The following is a 19,875-nucleotide window of genomic DNA, read 5'->3' on the forward strand; positions in this document are numbered from 1 at the left end:
TTGAAATAGTTTTATTTTGTTAAAAATTATATTATTTAACTGAACCTAAGTTAGTAGATATATTGAAAGCCGTTCAACATAGGAACATTGTCCAGGTCACGAAATTGGTTTTAGGTTCAAGTCAATGTCATCGTCGCACCTATTGGAACAGAACCGTATCTTATCTCAAGTTATCTGCGCGGGGAGGGGCGCACCGTTAGTCGACGGCGGCCACAGCTGATTTCACATGTGCCTCCGATCGCGTCGTACGCTCGCTCCGCGCGCCATGTCGGCAAAACATTAAACACAACAACGTGTAATAAAAATAAACGAAAAAAAAGTTGGACATCATTGAAAAAATTGTGATTTTGTGTAATTTCGAAAGACGTTTGGTTCTGTTTGCGGGTTTTAATTTACGAAAACTGTGTTACGGCTTTTTAGCATTGGCGGGTAAGTTGATGCACTTTTATTATTAAATAAGTAGGTTTTATGTTCATACAATACGCTATCAGAATACTGAGCCTTGTTTACAATGAAGACCTCCTTTTTTTGATTTTTGCGTCAAAACAAGGGAAAACGAATTTCCCCTCGAATTAAAACAAACAGATTTTTCGCATTATGTACTCTTAAAAGCCTATTTCAAACTGCATGACCTATATAGTTACAGCCGTTATCTAGAACCCATATACCTACAGTATTGTGGGTAATATCTATTGCTTCGTTAAAGTGCTGGATAAAATTCATGGCGGCAGATTTATGGCTTATATTAGTCATGGTTGTAGGAGTGTTTTGCGAAGAAACACGAGAGCATAATGGAGCAGAGAGTTTATTGCACCGGTTTGAAACAGGCTTTCTTGGGCTGCAAGGGCCAAGTGCCGGTGCCCTAAGCGATTTCCCTGAATTTGCATTTAAACGCTGTTAACTTGGGATAAATAATTCATAGCTACCCACGTTCGTATTTCTACAAATAACTATAAAATATAAATATATTTGTTTCTGTCTTCATACTACTAGTAATAACTAGCGACCTACCCCGGCGTCGCACAGTTATACCCCAATCGGCGAAAGATGGGTCCTGTCATACTTCCATTGACGTTTCAAAAATCCATTTTTGATATTATAATCTTCTCACACCAATATTTGTATACCTACGCTTTAAATTTGTTTACACAACATAAATATAAATAGCATGTGATGTAGTTTTTTTTTTTTAATTTATTGAAGTAATCCGATATGAACTTCGTAGATCAGTATCGACTAGAGAAGTGGTGTATCGATAAAATAATTTCGATAAAAGAAATGAGTAGATGAATATAAAGTATTTTTTCAATATTATTAAATCAAATTAATATTCGTGTTGAGACAGTAAATAAATAAAATAAATATTTTGAGCCGAGATATTATGCTTCATAATTTCTAGCAGCACTAACTATATTTATGGAGTGACAGATGACGTCAGTGTAGCCCAAATGAGTGACATGAGCTGTTTGTTTTGCTCATTCACCAATAAATTTAACATAAGTTTGCTAATAGAATATTTTAACTGACTTGGCTCTTTATAAGTACTACAATACAACCATTGCAATAAAAAAAGTAAAATTATCGATACTTTGACATCACTACAAGAAATGTCATTCGTAGTGTCACAGGACCCATGTTTCGCCGATCGGGGTATAGTAAAGCGTAATTTATAGGTGAAAACCATTGAGGGATAGAACTAGAGTTGGCATCTATAACAAAATGTTTCCGCACCTCAATGAAGTGCGTTTAGTACGTCTCCTCGCGAGATGCCACGATGTGACGAAAATTAAAAAAATATATATTAAAAATTTACAATGTCGTTGTGCGTTATGAAAATGTATTCTAATAATATCAAGAAAAATAATAAAAGCAATATATTAACAATCCACTGCGAAAAAACTCTTGTTTTAAACTCATTTAGATTATTTTGAAACGTCACTTTAAACACTCGCGGTGGTACGCCATTTTCTTTGGCGCATAGATTACATTTCGCAGATGTAACACGTAGGTACACTAGGTACTAATGATTACCTACCTTATTGTTTGCAGAATATATACACAATAATGATATATTACTCTTTATCTCGTAATTTTTTGTAGTGTTTTTCTTATATTTAAAGGGTATATTATGCTATAAGCGCGATATGATGAAAATTGCTACGAGTACGAGAGTCAAATAGAATAGTACATTACGATACAAGTGCGAAAAATAGGAAATTCGAAACGAGTGGCGATAAATTAAAACACGACCGAAGGGAGTGTTTTAAATCGACACGAGTTGCGAATTACCTATTCGCACATGTATCGTACAACGTTTTACAGTACATATGGCCCTTTAAATGTTCGACACAGTAACGTAATATGCTACTTCTCGCACTAGTGCTATAAAGTAGCCCCATATGTACTGTAAAGGATTTTATGGCTATTTTTATAAATTTTAATGTCGTCCGTGTCACATATGTAAAACAATTTCAATACACTTGTAAGGAAATAAATACATTTTATCTAGATTCTTTACAGTGCGTACGTAGGCAGAAAATGAACAGTTGTCATAAGAGTTTCGCCTCTGGCTAGCTACACAGCTATGCTTATTCTTTAGCTTAGTGACAGACTTCATACGTCGAAAATAGCGGACACAATTTGTTCTCAATAGCCTGTCTAGTACATTTATGTCAGTGGTGAAAACCGCATGAAAATCCGTTCAGTAGTTTTTGAGTTTATCACGAACATACAGAATTACAGACAGACAGACGCGGAGGAGGGCTTTGTTTTAGAAGGTGTGGTGATTTATTTTCTCATATTTAATTTCATACCAACATTATTTATTAGAAAAATAACATCTATAGATATTAGGAAGGAAGTTAGGTGTTAATTAATCTTCGAAAGATTTACCCATTGGGTATGTACTAAAAATCAAACATCAGTCATCAGTTTCACAAAGTTGTACATACCTACCTATCACACGCGCCTGAATTGATGGAATCATTTTAATTAGTAGGTGTTTAATTACGCTGTCTATACAGAATGTAACAAAAATTGTAGGGCATATTCTGTATCGTGTTCTGATTAGGAAAACATTTGAACCCAATAAAAAAAATATATAGAGCAGGTCGTCCAAGCCGGCCACCCCTCAATACAAAGACCTAAAAAGTTTCGCGTCGATAAAAATATCCCCACTGGTCTATAAGGAAAAAAAACTCTTAGATTGCATATACTGGTGTATATTATATACAGACAGCGTCTCATCTATCTCATGTTTTTAGTCGTAACGTAACTATATGTACTGTATGTAGTTATGATATCCGAATTCTAGGAAGAGCTATTAAGTAGGCAACATTCGGGCACCTGAAACATTCCAACTATACTGAAAAGTTGCTTTAGTATTTTTTCCGAATAAGCTGAAGTGTAATAATCAATGCATCCACAATATATTTGTCAAAAAAGCTAACTTAAGGTTTTAAGGCACTTTCCCATCAGGGCCCATTAGTTTTTCCACCCTGTGTAATATAAGATAGGTTATACTCATACATAAGGAGCAAAAAATATACTCCCATATTTATTTCTATACCCACGAAGAAATCTGTTATTTTTTATTAATTTTCGCATTCCATTCATTTTCGTCATACTTGTTGTTGCACATAACGTATCTTAAGTTAAACTAAAACATTGTCTTACTCCGGATTTTCTACTAAAACGTACCTAATATTGCAAATTTGAAAATAATTGACAGCCTACCATGAATAATAAACGTAATTAATAAAAATATAGTTGTTAATTTTTGGAAGCGCAGGTGGCCTAGCGGTAGGACCGTGCGACTTGCAATCCGGAGGTCGCGGGCTTAATCCCATCTACCATCATCTAGAATCCCATCAATATTTTTTAATGTTTTTTCACAAGACTTACACTTAGTGTTATCCATTTTCTAACACAAAATTCAAATAAAACATATGCAGCTAGAATCTGTGTCAAATGTTATCAACGTTGACATGTCATCGTCGGTGCATTATAAATAGGTTTATAAGAAAAAATTTAACACCTACATACTAATTTATCTACACCCTGCACTAGTACTTTGTTTACATATGCTCCTAACTACTTATTCGATATTTTTTTTGACATGACGCACGAAGGTTTACGCAAATATTTTTATATGTGTATGTAGCGGGTACTAGTGGCTATCCATGCATATTTTTTCTAGAGGTGTACCTCCGCGAAAAGTAAAAAAATAAATCTGAAGAAAAATAAAATGTTTTTTTACACAATGAAGTATAAGTACATGACGTGAGTTAAAAATGTGTATTTTGTAGCCTATTTCATTATTTATTTATTTATTTATTTATTTATACAAGGAATTCCAACAGCTTTAAAAAATACATTAAACTTTTTTGATAGTAGTACAGAGCCAATTACAGGAACTCACAAATAGAAACTGTATATATAATTACAAAGTACACACTAGATACAAAAGCACATGTGACACAAGATATTACAATATGAAATATATCAAGGTTACAATGAATAAAAAGAGAGACCAAGAAATAGATATGAGCAATAAGTAAGAACACTTATAACTTATGAAATTACACTAAGATAAACAACTTATATTCGCATATAATTATATAATTATATTGTCAAATATAATTTTGTTTCGTTAATCTAACTTGAACAGTTTACAAAATATGCCACTTTCAATGATACGCTGATTATTTTACATTATCCTGAATAACTCGAAAACAAAAGAAGATCGAGGACTGATATTAAGCATAGAGTGTTCTTAGGACTTGTCAGTACACCACCTGAAAGAATGACCAAATCCGTCGTTGGGGGCACCTCTAGTTCGCTTAGCCTGCTAGACCCTTTAACTTTAATTAACTTTATTTATTGTTGACATCGGCATTTGTTATTTGGGCGCCTTTGACAACATAGCAACCATTATTTTAACATTGGAACCAACTTGGGAAAAGCTGCCCTCCTAATGTAAAGTGCAATAACTTATATTAAAATAATATTTGTTCTCATACGATGTGTTACACAATTAAATGAGATTTCCAAATTTGTTGTCCTGATAATAACTCACTCAGGTTATAAGTAGAATGATTCCTGACCTTGTGGCTAGTTAAAGCATGATGTACTAATTACAAACGACGTATGTGCATCAACATGCGCGAGCACAGCATGGTGGCTGAGTGCATCGCTCGGTGCACATATTGCGTAAAGATAATTGCCGTTATAGGAGCAGCAGCGGAGTGCAACGACGTCGTTTGAAATTCCATGCCTGATGTGCGCAAATGAAATATATTCATGGACTTCAGTAATGACAACGTTTTCGTTAATTTATTTTAGAGCGAGCGTGGAATAGCCAAAAAGAATACCTGAACTAGTTTTTTAGGCTTTGGGATAAGTCTTGCGTATTGTTCTGATTAAACGATTTGTTTTTATAGAACAATAATATTTGTAGTTTTACTGTCTTAATTGGTAATCGATTAGTAGTTTTTCAGTAAAGTCTACACTTATAAATGAATTTAATTTTGCAGCTCGCTGTACAGTAAGCACTTACATAGATTACGTAGGTAACACGTAATAAACTAAAAAATGAGACTGCGGTGTTTTGACGTAAAAACCTCCTTTTTTCTGGAAATCTGTTAAATAATGTAGTCTACAGTCCGACAAGAAATTGTAAAAACTTATTGAGCGCGCTACTGAGTTTCAACAGGCAGCACATAATGCAGATATTTATACATCCATCTCCTTCTGTCTGAGGCATAAGGGCATCCTTCACATTTGTTGTCTTTGTTTCGCCTTTAGTTCTATTTTTTTTTGTAGGACTATATCAAGCATTTAAGAACTTACGAGTATTCATTAAAAAATTTACTAGCAGAATCGACGTTACGCTAGAACATTCTTGCTATTTGTGTAAGGTTAGGTACAAACATAATTATATTAATTCAATGCATAATAAAAGAGTATTTAATAAAATGTCTGGCACGAACGGACGACCAGAGGACAAACGGGTCAAGCAGGTACTAAAAAAATAAGTAGTATTTACTAATAATTACACTAGTAAAGTAATGAATTAGTTTATAACAAATATACCCCCTCTAACTGACTTTACAGTTCAAGATTATAGATTCAAGATCGGCCTCACCGCTGCTCATAATACGGTGACGGTGCGGAATCGCAGTGTCGTGCTGTAAACGTCACGACTTTACTGCATGCTCTCCACACCACTGCTCAAAATACGCACACCCATTGAGGCACGTCACGTCACGGCGTATACGATGCCTCAGCGTATTTTGAGTAGCGATGTGGAGAGCATGCGGTAAAGTCGTGATGTTTACGGAATATCAATGCAATTCCGTACTGCACCGTACGTACCGTCAGCGTATTTTGAGCAGCAGTGTGGCCGATACTTAAGACAGTTATTGTCAGTCTTCAGCAGTATTTTATTGTGATATACATCGTGTTGTATCATAAAGTATTATTTATTGTATAGTGGCGTGAGCAAAATAATTAACCAAGTGCTAGCGCCGTTATTAATTCTCTAGAACAAAACATTGGTAACAAATAACTGAGTTTGGCTGTCTCTGTCTTACAAGAGCCAGAATCTAGTCTTATAAATGCCACATATATACCGGTAAACCGGTGTACGTACTGTTGTTATCTTGCACAATTACGCGGCTGATCAAGTGATCACCGATCTCGAATTAAACACAATGGAACCTTTATTTTTTAGCCGCATAGGTATTTCACATTATCTTACTGTGGGAGCATTTTGTACAAGCGTGTCGTACTTTTCTCAGCAATTTCTATGGACTGAAGTAGGTTTCGTATAATATTGTTGGTAAAAACGTGTCGGAAGAAAATTATGCCGGTAAAATTGATAGCTAAGATTAGAGGTCGTGTAAAATCGATTATTCTATCCGTATACTGTACCGGTGTATCGTTAGTCTTGGTGCCCTATTTTCTATATTTCTACCATGACTTCGACTCGACTCTGTTCGACTTGACTTCTATATTCCAATCATTATTATCATAATTCGTTTGGGCATCAACCTCATGGTTCATCACCATCATCATCTCCGTACCAGTTCTGGAAGCCTGTACAACATGTAGCCACAGCATTGGGAGACAATTTTGCATGACCACCAAACCCCTGTACCGACAAAGGATAGTGCCTTTAATTCCAATTTTTTTCAAACTGAAAATTAAGAATTCGTTTTGACCGTTCAAAATTAAATCTTCAACATTTGTGTGGACATCTGTGTAAAGTAGAACGAAATGACTCATGTAATACGAAGTAGAATGTAAATAATTGAATGCCGGCACGTGGATTTGTGAATTTTGTAGGTGAGCATTAGTCGCGCGCGGCCGCGCTGCGACACTCTTCCGCATCTAATTGTGAAGTAGCGACATTTTGCTGTTTGATGCGTTTGCTTCGATGTAGGTAACTGTGAAGTGCATATGCATACATTTAATGACTAAATAATACACCTAAACCATCCTCAAGAATCACTCTATTGATAGCTGAAAACCGCATGAAAATCCGTTTTGAACACACAAACAGACAGACGCGGCGGGGGACTTTGTTTTATAATATGTTAGTGATATTTTTATTTGGGTCTTGGATTTTATTGACGTGATATTGTATCGCCAGTATTTATTTGAACCTCAGTAAGCGGTAAGGAATGCGAATCCCAAATCAGAAGTCGTACTAATAAGTTTATCATAAGTCATTAGCATAAAAATTATATAATTATATATAGCGCATTTTTTTTTGTATCAGGCTAGTTTAAATATATCTTGAACCATCAATTAATCAAAATTAGGTCATCAAAATCGACTAAGTAGTTTTTAAGCTACATTACGGAGGAGACAAAACATAATACTGCGCATATATTGACTGCTTAAATTACAATACGAGTACAACCCTTCCCGTACTCGGATAAAGAAAATAATAGACAAAAGTTTTTGAATTAAAAAACACCACTCTGGTGATCAGAAAGTGGTCCGATGTCGATACGTCACGGAGGCCGTCAATCAGATCAGGGCTGTTATTCTCTTCACTTACAGGGCACTTGCCTCAAGCGATCCAATACAAAGGCATGTTTACTTGCTTAAGTATATGATACGTACAAGTGTTTGAAATTCGCCGAAATTCGTACGAGAATTTTAGTACGTATAAATGGACCTTAAGAAAGCAAAGGCATTTTCGAGTGGCTTCAATCTAGTGATCATAATTTTAACATTGGTTTGCTTCACGTGTTCAACTCCCCTGCGCTCAGTGGCTTATAGGAACATAAAGCAATCGGCGGACAATGCCCGATGCGCTCACAATTGCATGATATCGACCCCGTTAGTACAGTGATTTCACTGTGGCCAATGCTATTCGTCTTTATTACCAAATCTGAGTTACATGCACCCATTTTGATTAGGTACTTCTAACCGATACCGTTGGAACAATTTTATTGCTAGCTGTCAGTCAGTTAGTCACGAAGACAAGATATTGCCGTTCACGAAAGCGCACCACTTGTCTTTCCGTAATTCCTAGTAACTTGTCAAATTCTTACACATAGGGGGTCATCCATTAATTACATATCACGTTTAGGGGGAGAGAGGGGGTCAAGAAAATCTGTCATGTTTTGACAAACTTTGTGATATCACTTTAACATCATCAGTTACTGAATTTTCTTTTCATTTTTTTAGTTGTAAATATGAATAACGAGTTTTTGAAACGATAAGTTTATATAAGTACTTATATGTTTAGTTTTCTTTCCTAATCGGTTTTGTGTTATAAAATTACTAATATTGAAAATTTTCAGATTAATTCGAAAAATGTGACGTCACACCAGGGGGAGGGATTTACCAAATGTGATCAAGTGTGACAAGGAGGGGATGGGGGAAACAGTAAAAAAACCTTGAAATCCACGTGACATAATTAATGAATGACCCCTACTAGGACTCGATTCGCCATAGCTCAAATCTGTAAAACAAGTGGAAGCCCCTTTGTAATAAAATTAATTAGGTATACTTAATAATAACATTTTTTAAATTAGTTAAAGACTTTTCATTGACTTTAAATTAGTCAGAACGCTCTGTAGATTCAATTGAAATTATAAACATAACATGCTTACCGCAATTGTTGTAAAGGCCAAGTCTTGATCAGTACTTTATAGTGTGCTAAAGTTATTTGATCATGGGTCGATGCGTATCATCAAATAACTTTAGGACACTTTAACGTGCTGCCTCTTCAAATTTCGAAAGTTCCGACTGTCTTCAAACAGCAAGGGCCTATTGATGGTTGCGAAATCGTGAGAAGATCTCTCGATCGCATTATTGAAGCAACAAAAAGGCCGAAAGCATATGGTTGGCCAAAATTAAGGCTAATGTTTACTATACTTATTCGTGACTGTTACACATGCGTAATGATCTATGCATTTGGCTCGGATTCTGCGTCAATCATGACGCCTCGAATCAGTTTGAAACTCACGCGCGGCTAAGTTAAGGCTCAGTCACACAGGTTACACTAGACTTATTCGCAATACCTTTACACGCATATATAAATAGGATTAGAATATCATTTTCACCTTCCTATTTTCCTTTCTAATAATGTTTTATTATACAAGGTCGAAGATGAAGATATTTGTTTTACACTTTGGCACGTTCTTCCATTTAAACATGGTACCAGCAATTTATAGTTGACAGTGACTGTACAGTTACTAGACCATTTTTTTTTGTCATCGACAACTACGAGCGTAAAGAGTATAAGCCACAATATGATGGAGTTAGACCAAGATAAGTCTACAACGATTTTGATAGCACACGTCATAATTTCATAGAAGTTTGACGTTTAAAATAACACTTGCACTGCGTGTGCTGTCAATATTGTTGCAGACTTGACTTGGTCTGACTCTAGTATGACAGTATTTTCTGAGACACTAACGCATCAGTAATCACAACATGAAGAAGCGCGGTGATTTATGTAGCAAATATAAGTTCAGAGCGAATTGTGTGATAATGATAAGTATACAGAAGTACTATTATTTTGCATCGCTCCACCAGCTATATGGCCAGGCCTTAACTGAGACTTAATTAATGATCTTAAACACGCTAATATTTGATTCAAATTACTATTATGACGGCTTGATTTTCTATTTATTTTTCGAAAGTTTTAACTAATTAACTATAACACATTATATAAAGTTTCACTTCATGTTTTTTAAATGTTCGCCAATATGATAATCTGATAATTGTACGTAGGAAAATAGATAGAAATATTTTTTTTTATATTAAATATTATTATACCTATACATGGGCAGTGAAGTAAGAAATGTCGGCTTCGCCTCGACTGACAGTTACATACTGGCCGAGGTTTGTATTTTGTATTCTATTTTTCTATTCGACGGAGCTGGAAAGTGGCAACTTCGTTTAGCGCAGCGAGCCGAAAGTTGACGCTTTTCGGCAAGTTGAAAAAATTCTATACTGTTCACTTTGACGGAATATCGGCCACACTGCTAACTGACCATTTGTAACCCATTAGCAGTAATAAAATTAAATCGTATATTTGCAATTTTCCTTTTAAATTACTTTTGAACAATAGACACGTGTTTTTAAAGATAATATTGACAATGTACTCGTACCGCTTATTGCAGGCAACATAGTAATTGTTTGTGATGTGAATAGACCACTAAATTCTAAGTGCCGTATCAAGCGCCTACGGGCCCTAATAGGTCTTTAAATCCAAGCCTGCTCGATAAGCTAATTAATAGAACTAAGTATTTTAGCTTTATCTGTTATTTTGATTTGTGTTTTTAAGAAAGGGATAAAACATAAATAAACTAAACGAGGTATGTAAAGTTGTATGAAGAAGGAAATTATTAAGAGGGAAATATAGCATGTGATCGTCCATACAACAAGAGAAAACGTATTTCCACTTCTAAATATTTTCTATTCCCCATGATTTTTAGTAGGTATGTTATTGACACAATGAAAAACTAGGTTTATAGGTTTTCCTTTTTTTTTATTTGTAAAACGGAACTAATATTTTTTTTTTCAAATAAGCGAAACCTATAAACCTAGTAGATATTATGCTGAAGCGCTCGACATCAAAATCAAACTGATAAGTTAAGATTTAGTTAATGGAAACCGTTTTCTCACAAATATCTGAACACGACTCTAACGCCTTCGCAATAGAAGCGTGTCTAAACTTATACCTATCCATCATTGCACTGTTTTTCATGTTACACCAACAATCCAATTTGACCGTTTATTTTTTTTATTATAATTGACCAACAAGTTACAGTTCCATTACAGCAAATAAGCCATCGAAATGTCAAATCGATGGTCAATAATTAGCGTCGCTTCGCATTTCTAGGTCGCTATCATTCTACTTCGTCATGATTTCTAATTGGAGATGGCCTATAACCCATTGTATCACGTGGGGTTAATGGTTTATTTGGTTCACAAGAACCTAATCCATACGACCTTGTGTTTATGTTAAACTGAAAAATCTTAGATGTAATATAAATATTGCTTACTTACATGGTCAGAACTACTTATTGTAGTAAAAAAAAATGTTAATTAGTTACCTTCCAAACACAACATTGTGGCCACATTGTGGTGTGGTATCGCTCACTGCCTTACGTGTCAAGGTACAGTCGACGTCAAATATATGTTTACACTTTTGCACTTTACTCCTTTGTAATAACTAATAAGCCGAAAAAATTAAACATATTTTTGATGTCGACTGTACTTAAAACTTCTGAGAAAGTTAAAAATTGTAGCTTCATTTTGTTTTACAACTTACTTTAGGCTTATCATTTAAAACTGAATTTACGAACTAATAGTTAAGAAACAAGATATATACAAAGGATAGCAGCCATATTTCGGACCATGTAGGTGCAGTAGGTTAATACATATATACTATATAATATATGATGACGAGTGGACCATATTTTCGGCCTGGCCATACTCGCCACAGATACCTTATACAACACAATGACCGACAAATTGACTGATACAGATAAGTTAATGAGCGCCGCGCCGGCACGGCAGGTCGGCACCCCGCGTAATTGACAACTATGTGACCGCAATTCTCTTGCGGTTTACATTACGTATGAGTTTACTTAATAATATTTCTACTATGTACTATTCGTGCATAATACACGGAAATTACTGACCAGGACCACATTAGTTATCACACCAATCATTTTATACTAAATAAACTGAAGTTTTACTAAACTTGTGTGGTTTTGGACTAGTACATTTTTCTTCACATACGGTCGTTTCGGCGGAATGAGCTTACACACGCGTTATTTCCTTACATTTAGTTTTTACAAACCAACACGCGCGTTTATTTCCCCAGCATTTGGTCTATACGACCTTACACACGCGTACGCATACGCTCGTATTCAACCGCTCGTCTGAAACCTCCCGTAGTAATAGCAGTGTTCATAGTAGAATAGTATGCAATGTATTTTTTCGTATAGTCAATACGTATCTAAATCTTATCATAATATTGTTGATCATCAATATTCAACTGAATGTGAATATTTATAGCGCAGCCTCCGCCGTTCGTGGTTATTAGCATTTTACCATGTTAGGTTTTGCAACACTCAATGGTTGAGTGGCATACATGCACTGAATACGACCAAAGCAAAACAATAACCAGGTTGTTCGCGGCATGAGTATGAAATGTCATTGATGCAGAATATGCGTAGATTTACGCGGCACGGCAATGAAAATTAACATTACAATGGTAACGTTACTCATGTTAGTGTTAAACTCCGAAAGTTCTTAAAATAACTTTCGTGTATTAATCATAACTCTGCTTGTATTGTATGTTAAAACTTGACACGGTTATTTCGCGAAGAATAAGTATTTTGATGTATGTAATGTATATAAGAGCTAAATAGTCGCATGATCACAAATCACATCCTATTCATTACAATACAAAATTATTATCTAATTTATATAGGTACTGTACATTCGTGTAATATTATGTCGATTCCATTTCACTATACACATCATGCACATTATTGTTACGACAAAGTTACGATTATGTAGTAATAGTTCGTACACCAATAAGTAGCTAATTTATGTCATATTCTTCGAAGAATTTGGTTAACTGCATGATCATTGTGCATTGGTCAACCTTATCTCGTCATTGTAAAGTTAAGGAATTGTGTCGTAACTGGTCATTCGTCCAAGTAATATCTAAATAAAATTTTGAATTAATTTACCTATTAATAGAAATACCAAGTACCTAATACCTGTATTATAGCCCAATGTCTGCGTGTTTGTGTGCAATATGTCACGGTATTTGATAATGTACATAATACTATAGTAAAATATTGTAATTATCTAGAGATTTTTTAATTAAATTGACTTTTACTTTAATAGAACATATTATTATTACTTTTATTTGTTTGATTGATATCTTTGTTATTTTTATATGCCATATTTTACAATAGTAATTAGGAAAAAGAATGTTAGGAATGAATGTTGATGGACGGAGAGCGGATGGTAGACCCAAAAAACGGTGGATGGATTGTTGTGTGCTGAGGTGGCGAAAGATAGAGGAGAATGGAAGAGAAGAACATGTTGTGCCGACCCCACATAACGTGGGATAAGGGCAGGAGGAAGAAGATCAGACAACCGGTCTAGCCTAGTGGGTAGCTGGGTAGGGTAGAGACTGCGACCCTGCTTATGAAGCCGATGGTCCCAGGTTTGAATCCCGGTAATGGCATTTATTGGTGTGATGATCACAGATATTTGTTCCTGTATCATGGGTGGTTTGTATGCATATATGTATACATTTTATGTTTATCATCACCTAATACCTATAATACACGCTTTGCTTAGTTTGGGGCTAGGTCGATATGTGTAAGATCGTCCCCAAATTTTATTTATGTATCTTGTTCACATGATCGCCTTTTTAGTCTTCGTAGAGTTGGCAAAGTTGATCCTGGTCAACTACGAGTATGCCAACATGGACAGAAAACAATCTCGCAGGGTACAGTCTCCTGGCGTTTTATTACATTACGTAGAATATAAACAAGCAATATAAGTAAAAGTTGGATACATAGCGAACGTTCACGCAGTCACGTGGATCCGAAGGTGATGGCCAAGGATTAGCCTTGCTCGTGACATTGCTGACGACATCACGTGTGCCTTTCAGGCGTAATTAGGGAAACCATTTCAGTGCCACTTAGAAGTGTTTCGTCATTCATAATGTTTTTACTTAATTCTACAGTTACTATCTTAGTAGTTCATTCTTACTATTATAATAATATCTACTCTTATCCCTTAGCCGATATACAAAAAGGGGCTGTTTCGTTGTATTTTGAATCTTTATTTTTACGGATAATTATTGGATTTGTGGGTGACTACAAGACAACATCTCTGAATCTACGGCACCTTAAAACTTTATAAAAAGCGCATGATGTTTTAGTTACGAGTATATGTTAACTTTATTGTTTTACAATACTAATTGGCTCTTACATTAAAGGAAACATTTTTAAAACAAGTTGACTTTTACTTTGCCATTTCTGTAAGTTTAAAACTATTATTGCAAATTTGTCTTTCGGTCCCTTTTTGGGTGCAGTATGTGGATGTGGCAGCATGACCTACACTATAACAGGTTTAAAGTGAACTCGATTCAGACCATAACTACGGTCAAGTTAGTACTTGAGACGTAGATATTTAAGATTTAAAAAATCGTATTGATTTTAATTTTGATCTCACATATAATATAAGTCGCAGTCAAATATAACACTAGATCCTACTCATAGTGTTGTGTTCCTGCCGCTGAGTAAGGTTGCCAGAGGTCAGGCAGCACGTATGTAACTCCTCTGGAGTTGCAGGCGTACATAGGCTATAAACACTGCTTACCATCAGGCGGGCCGTATGCTTATTTGCCACCCAGGTAGTTTAAATATATATGTATATATATTTCAGTGTCTTTTAGACGCGCACATATCTCTTTCACCCAGTTAAAGATAAAGTTTAGTGCTAATATTAAAAATAATGTTTATGTAAACAAGCCACATATGTTATTGTTATGGATATTTAGTGTACTAACAACAACATACCTGACGCTACCTAATCCCAAATATCTGCGTAGGATCGAACTATTGTTTGCCAGTTTTGTTTGGCATTGTAACACGTACCATTATAAACAGTTTAAAAGTCCTACGTACCTATTATTGGAATGCGCCTAATTGTGAATCATTGAATCGCGCTTGATGCTAGAAAATGATATCGATAACTTATTGATGCATTCGCTCTCTCTATAGCGCAACCACTGGTCTGTGAGTGCCACGCACTGATGTGCTTGTTAATTTAGTATTATATTAGTAGTAAAATGCAGTTTTGAATAAAGCTCCCTAACCTATGTAATTCGTTAGCTGCGCCCGTGCGCGGATCTATGCATCATTGGACCATTGTTTGCTTAAACGTGTGTAAACGGTCGATTGATTCATAATGTTTACCCAGTTATGCAAGTTTTGTAACACAAACATACTTTTTCATGAGATTATGGCGAAATATTATTGTAGTAAACATCACAAAGACAGAAAAAGAAAAGAAACGTTTCCACTCAGGGTTCAAAAAAGTATGTAGTGGTGAGAATTTACCCGTTCGTGAGCCGATCGTTTTTTTTATATTTATATATTTTTTTATTTAATCATTTTATGTACCTATCTCAGTACAGAGTCCATTCATTTTTAAATATAAATGTAAAAATAGAAGTAAATAATATTAAAAACAGTGAGTCACATTGAAATGGTAAAGTATTTTTGCCGAAAAAAACACAAGAGGTAATTTTACTTTTTGCTTATTTACTCATTTATGTTAATAGTTTTAATCCGTACCTTATTTTAACTTAATCTTAAGACACATACGTGACTTATTTAATTGTTAAAAGATTAATAATTCCAAATACTTCGGTAGAATAGGTATAATTATTAAATTGTGCTGTGCTCTTGGTTGTAATATTTTATTTTCACGTCAGCAGCTGGAACAAGGGTAATTTGCTTAAAAACAGTGAGCAAAATGCTCACTGAGTGAGACAAAATAACATTCAAGTGACCTTTATGTTCGAATGTCAGTTCGAAATATTTGGATTCTATTGTCTTTGTCCGTTTCACGTCATTAGAAAAAAGAAAGAGACGAAAATAAGTGCATACGTAATTCAACGGTATATTGACGGTTTATATTAGACCCCCGAAATAAGTCAGACCGCATCGTTCCTCAATCGTAATAATTAATTAATGAAATAAAAGTTTAAAATTTAATAAAAACACCATATTTTACGTATTTCATTATACAATCAAAACAATTAACTTAAAAAAAATACGCAATTGTTACGCAAAGTAAATAATTCTACTTTTAACGATATCTACTATATTTAACAAATTTACAAAAAAAATATTTAATTTACAAAAAAGTTGTCGATTGAACTGTCAATTGATGTTCGTTACTTCATACGTTACGTATTATTTTATTGAAATTTATTTCGTTTTGTTTTATTGCGGTAATTAAACTTAATTGTTAGAATAAGTACCTTAAGAAAACATGAGTGAAATAGTGATGAAGACGGATTACATTTTTTCAGGTTGTATTTTTACCTTTCAAATAGGTATGTTCACACTGCTGTCGTGAAAAATGTTGTGTACTACACGAGATCAAAGTTATTTACATCTCGTGCGCTTTTGAGTCCCTTACTGCGCTCAAGATTCTAAATAAGATTCACTCGCCACGCTCGTGAATCTATTATAGAATCTTTCGCTTGCACGGGACTCAAAATAAGCACTCGAAGAAATATCAAACTTTGCTCTCTTGTTGTATAAATAACTATTTCGGACATTGGTAGACAATCCAGTGTAATTTCCAGTACGATTTATTTATTGAATCAAGTTATCATAACATAACATTACAGCTTACGCCAAAGCGTTACGTAGATTCATAACTTAAAAACTACTTATTTATTAATTAAAAACTAACTTACATCTTCGAATATCTGTCTTGCATCCTTTCAAGCACTCCCTTCCACTCAGATATCAGCCTTCCTATGCCTGCCGCAAACAAATCACACTCTGGTAGTGCCGTGAGTAAGGAGTTAGCGAGCGCAGTTGCGCGCAGTACGGGGAAAATGGTACATACATTACAATACAAGTGCGAAAAATAGGAAATTCGCAACGAGTGGCGATAAATTTGAACACAACCGAAGGGAATATTTTAAATCGACATGAGTTGTTTTCATCTAAGCTAACTTTTCACCGAATTAGTACGCGATAAAGCGAACAAGTGCCACTAAACGTGAAATTCCTCCCGCGTTTATAGTGCTGTTATCACACTTTGTCGCCATCAAGTCGATGCAAATAGGGGGTATTACTGCAATGTCCTGCCGCCAGAGTGCAGCACTAGCACATATTTTGAACCATAGATTAACTTATTTATTATTACTATGCCTTAAACAGTATTTTGGCAAGATTTCACTATCACTTTGATGCATCAAGGCGATTTATTTACAGTCTACTGCGAAACGTGAAAATCTAAATTTCGTTATCTACCTGTCTAGTCTCTATCTCTCGAATATGCAAGAGTAATAGAGCAGATAACGAAATTTCGATTTTCGTGTTTCGCGAGCGGAATCGATTCGGTTGATAAGTAGAGTCAAAATCTATTGCAATTGAGTTCCGTAGTACAATATAAAAATCAACATATTAAAATATATCGTTTTACTTTTATAACATAATATATTTTGGTGAATTGTGTCTATCATAATGAGCAGAGGCCGGAATTCTCGTGGCATTTTGAATTGTCATGTTGTTGGACTTCTCATTTATCGACTTTCGATATACCTATATCGATACAATGTAGAAGTCGCAAAGAATGGAGGGTACGGGCGGGAAAATGAATGAATGAAATTAAAAAAAAAACATGTCTATGGTTTACTTATTTGTCAGAGATGACATTTAAAATAAGGTTGGCAACAATGTATTTCATACAATATATCTTAAGTGATCATTACACAAAGTATCGAAAAGTTCCAAAGAGATACTGTGTGTATGCACAAATGCGTTTTTGGGGAATAGACTAAAGACTTGTCTTGAGGTATGGTTTTAAAGATGTGTACACGACCCTTTATACGACACATAAAAGTTTAATATTTTTTGTATTGATATACCTATTGTGTATTGGAAGTCGATAAATGAGAACTCCCTGTGACAGTTCAAAATGTCATAATAATTCCGGTCCCTGATAATGATATATTCTAAGCCACGGAGATATGTATTTTTAATACAGTTACTCAAAAAGTGCTACCCTTGCCCGTTTGAAAAAAGTATAATCATGCACTTCAAGTTCTCTAGTTACCTACGCAAGGTATTAACGATAGGACAGAAGAAAAAAGTTGACAGATCAAATGTGCGGAAATGCAAATTGATCCATCTCGCTATTGCACGATTGTTATTGATAATTGAAAGCCATTATTTACCCTTGATTGCGAATAGAAAGTGTTGCTTTCTCGCCATGGTGATGGTAACAATAATTTAGCTTCACGGTTATTTTGAAGACACCACGCTCGGTGTTCTGCCTGTTTACGCCGCAGTCACGCCGAGGTTATTAAGCGCAAAAAGAAATCTTTTTGTCACTTGCTATAACAAGGAGCCGGAGACAATGTGATTTTAAACGCTCTCTTCTGACACTGTGTAAACACAGGTTTTTCCTCGGTTTGTTAAATTCAGCAAGCAATACACATTAAGTACCTAGGTTTATTGTTGTAATGGATGGGGTGGTTTTAAGTTACCTATTGTGAAATACGTGGAACGTAGATATTTCTTCGATCCTGTCCAATTAAATGTTATTTGGTTCAGATGTGTTTTGCTTATACTCCTGAAAGCCCTTACAGGGTTTTCTTTACTTTCAACTGTCTTCATCTAATTATATTTACACATAATATACTTTTACACACACCGTATGTATATTAACTACAACCATTTACTCAAGCCCGTTTAGGTCAGAAAATGAGATATGAGTATTTATTTATTTATATTCGGACACTTAATACGGCTTTAAAAAATGTTTTGACAGGTCTAAAATTTGCGCTATGGAGTGTGGAATTAAGAGGAGTGGCATCTCTTATGGTAGGACTGTTGCAAAAGTGTCCAGCTGTCAGCTATAAATAAAAGTTCCAAATCTCTCCAGAGTAGGGCTAGAGTAGCTAAGAACCTAGGCGCTATTGACGGAGTGAATTGCGCTGTCTATGATTTGATTTTTTGTTAAAGTACTCTAGGTATTGTAGCGCCACCTATTTAAAGGTTTTTGATGACACTTTTTGGTACACGGAGATTTCGTTCCTTATCTCCACCTTCCGTTATTTGCGCATGAGAAATGTCAATAGCAACACAAATGTTGATCAGTTGTCCCTAGACAACAATGCACAAAACGCATGTACTGTCATCAATCAAAAACGTAAACAAGCTTTACAGGTTGTAACAAATATCTTTAGATCGCGAGCCAGGAACAATTTCCATGACCAATCGCCTCCCGGCTGAAAACTCGTGTAGTGGTTAACGGCTAGGCATGATGAACCCTCGTTGACGTCGGCTGCCGCTCCGTTGGTGGGTTGAGGAATGGCAGCCACCGAAACACGTAAAATAAAAAAAATTTCATCGCCTCCCGTTTGATACGTTGTCAAATGATAGTTCAGATGCTGTTGTTAGTTAAAAATATCGTTAGCCGGTTATATCGCGGTGGTAAGAACATCAGCTGGTCACATGAACATGTAAAAAATAAGCGCTATACCTTTTATGATAGAAATAACAAATCATGAAACATTGCATGTAGCATTTCATCAGGCGTAAACGCCTGAAA

At 35.2% G+C, this 19,875-nt stretch overlaps 1 protein-coding gene across 9 annotated transcripts in view; it reads left to right on the plus strand.

The window, feature by feature from the left end:
• The first annotated feature begins 218 nt into the window (after nt 1-218).
• The window catches only part of LOC133518959 (myosin-IIIb-like), a 53,507-nt gene continuing 33,850 nt past the window's right edge, over nt 219-19,875 (plus strand). For 4 of the 9 annotated variants that reach the window (XM_061852761.1, XM_061852763.1, XM_061852764.1 and 1 more), the window contains exon 1: nt 221-429. The gene's annotated coding sequence lies outside the window, so the exon portion shown is untranslated. Of the gene's footprint in view, nt 430-19,875 lie in introns of all 9 variants that reach the window. The other 5 variants (XM_061852767.1, XM_061852768.1, XM_061852769.1 and 2 more) reach the window with 3 other exon arrangements.

Source organism: Cydia pomonella, chromosome 6 (genome assembly GCF_033807575.1).
Source record: "Cydia pomonella isolate Wapato2018A chromosome 6, ilCydPomo1, whole genome shotgun sequence".
Lineage (NCBI taxonomy): Eukaryota > Metazoa > Arthropoda > Insecta > Lepidoptera > Tortricidae > Cydia > Cydia pomonella.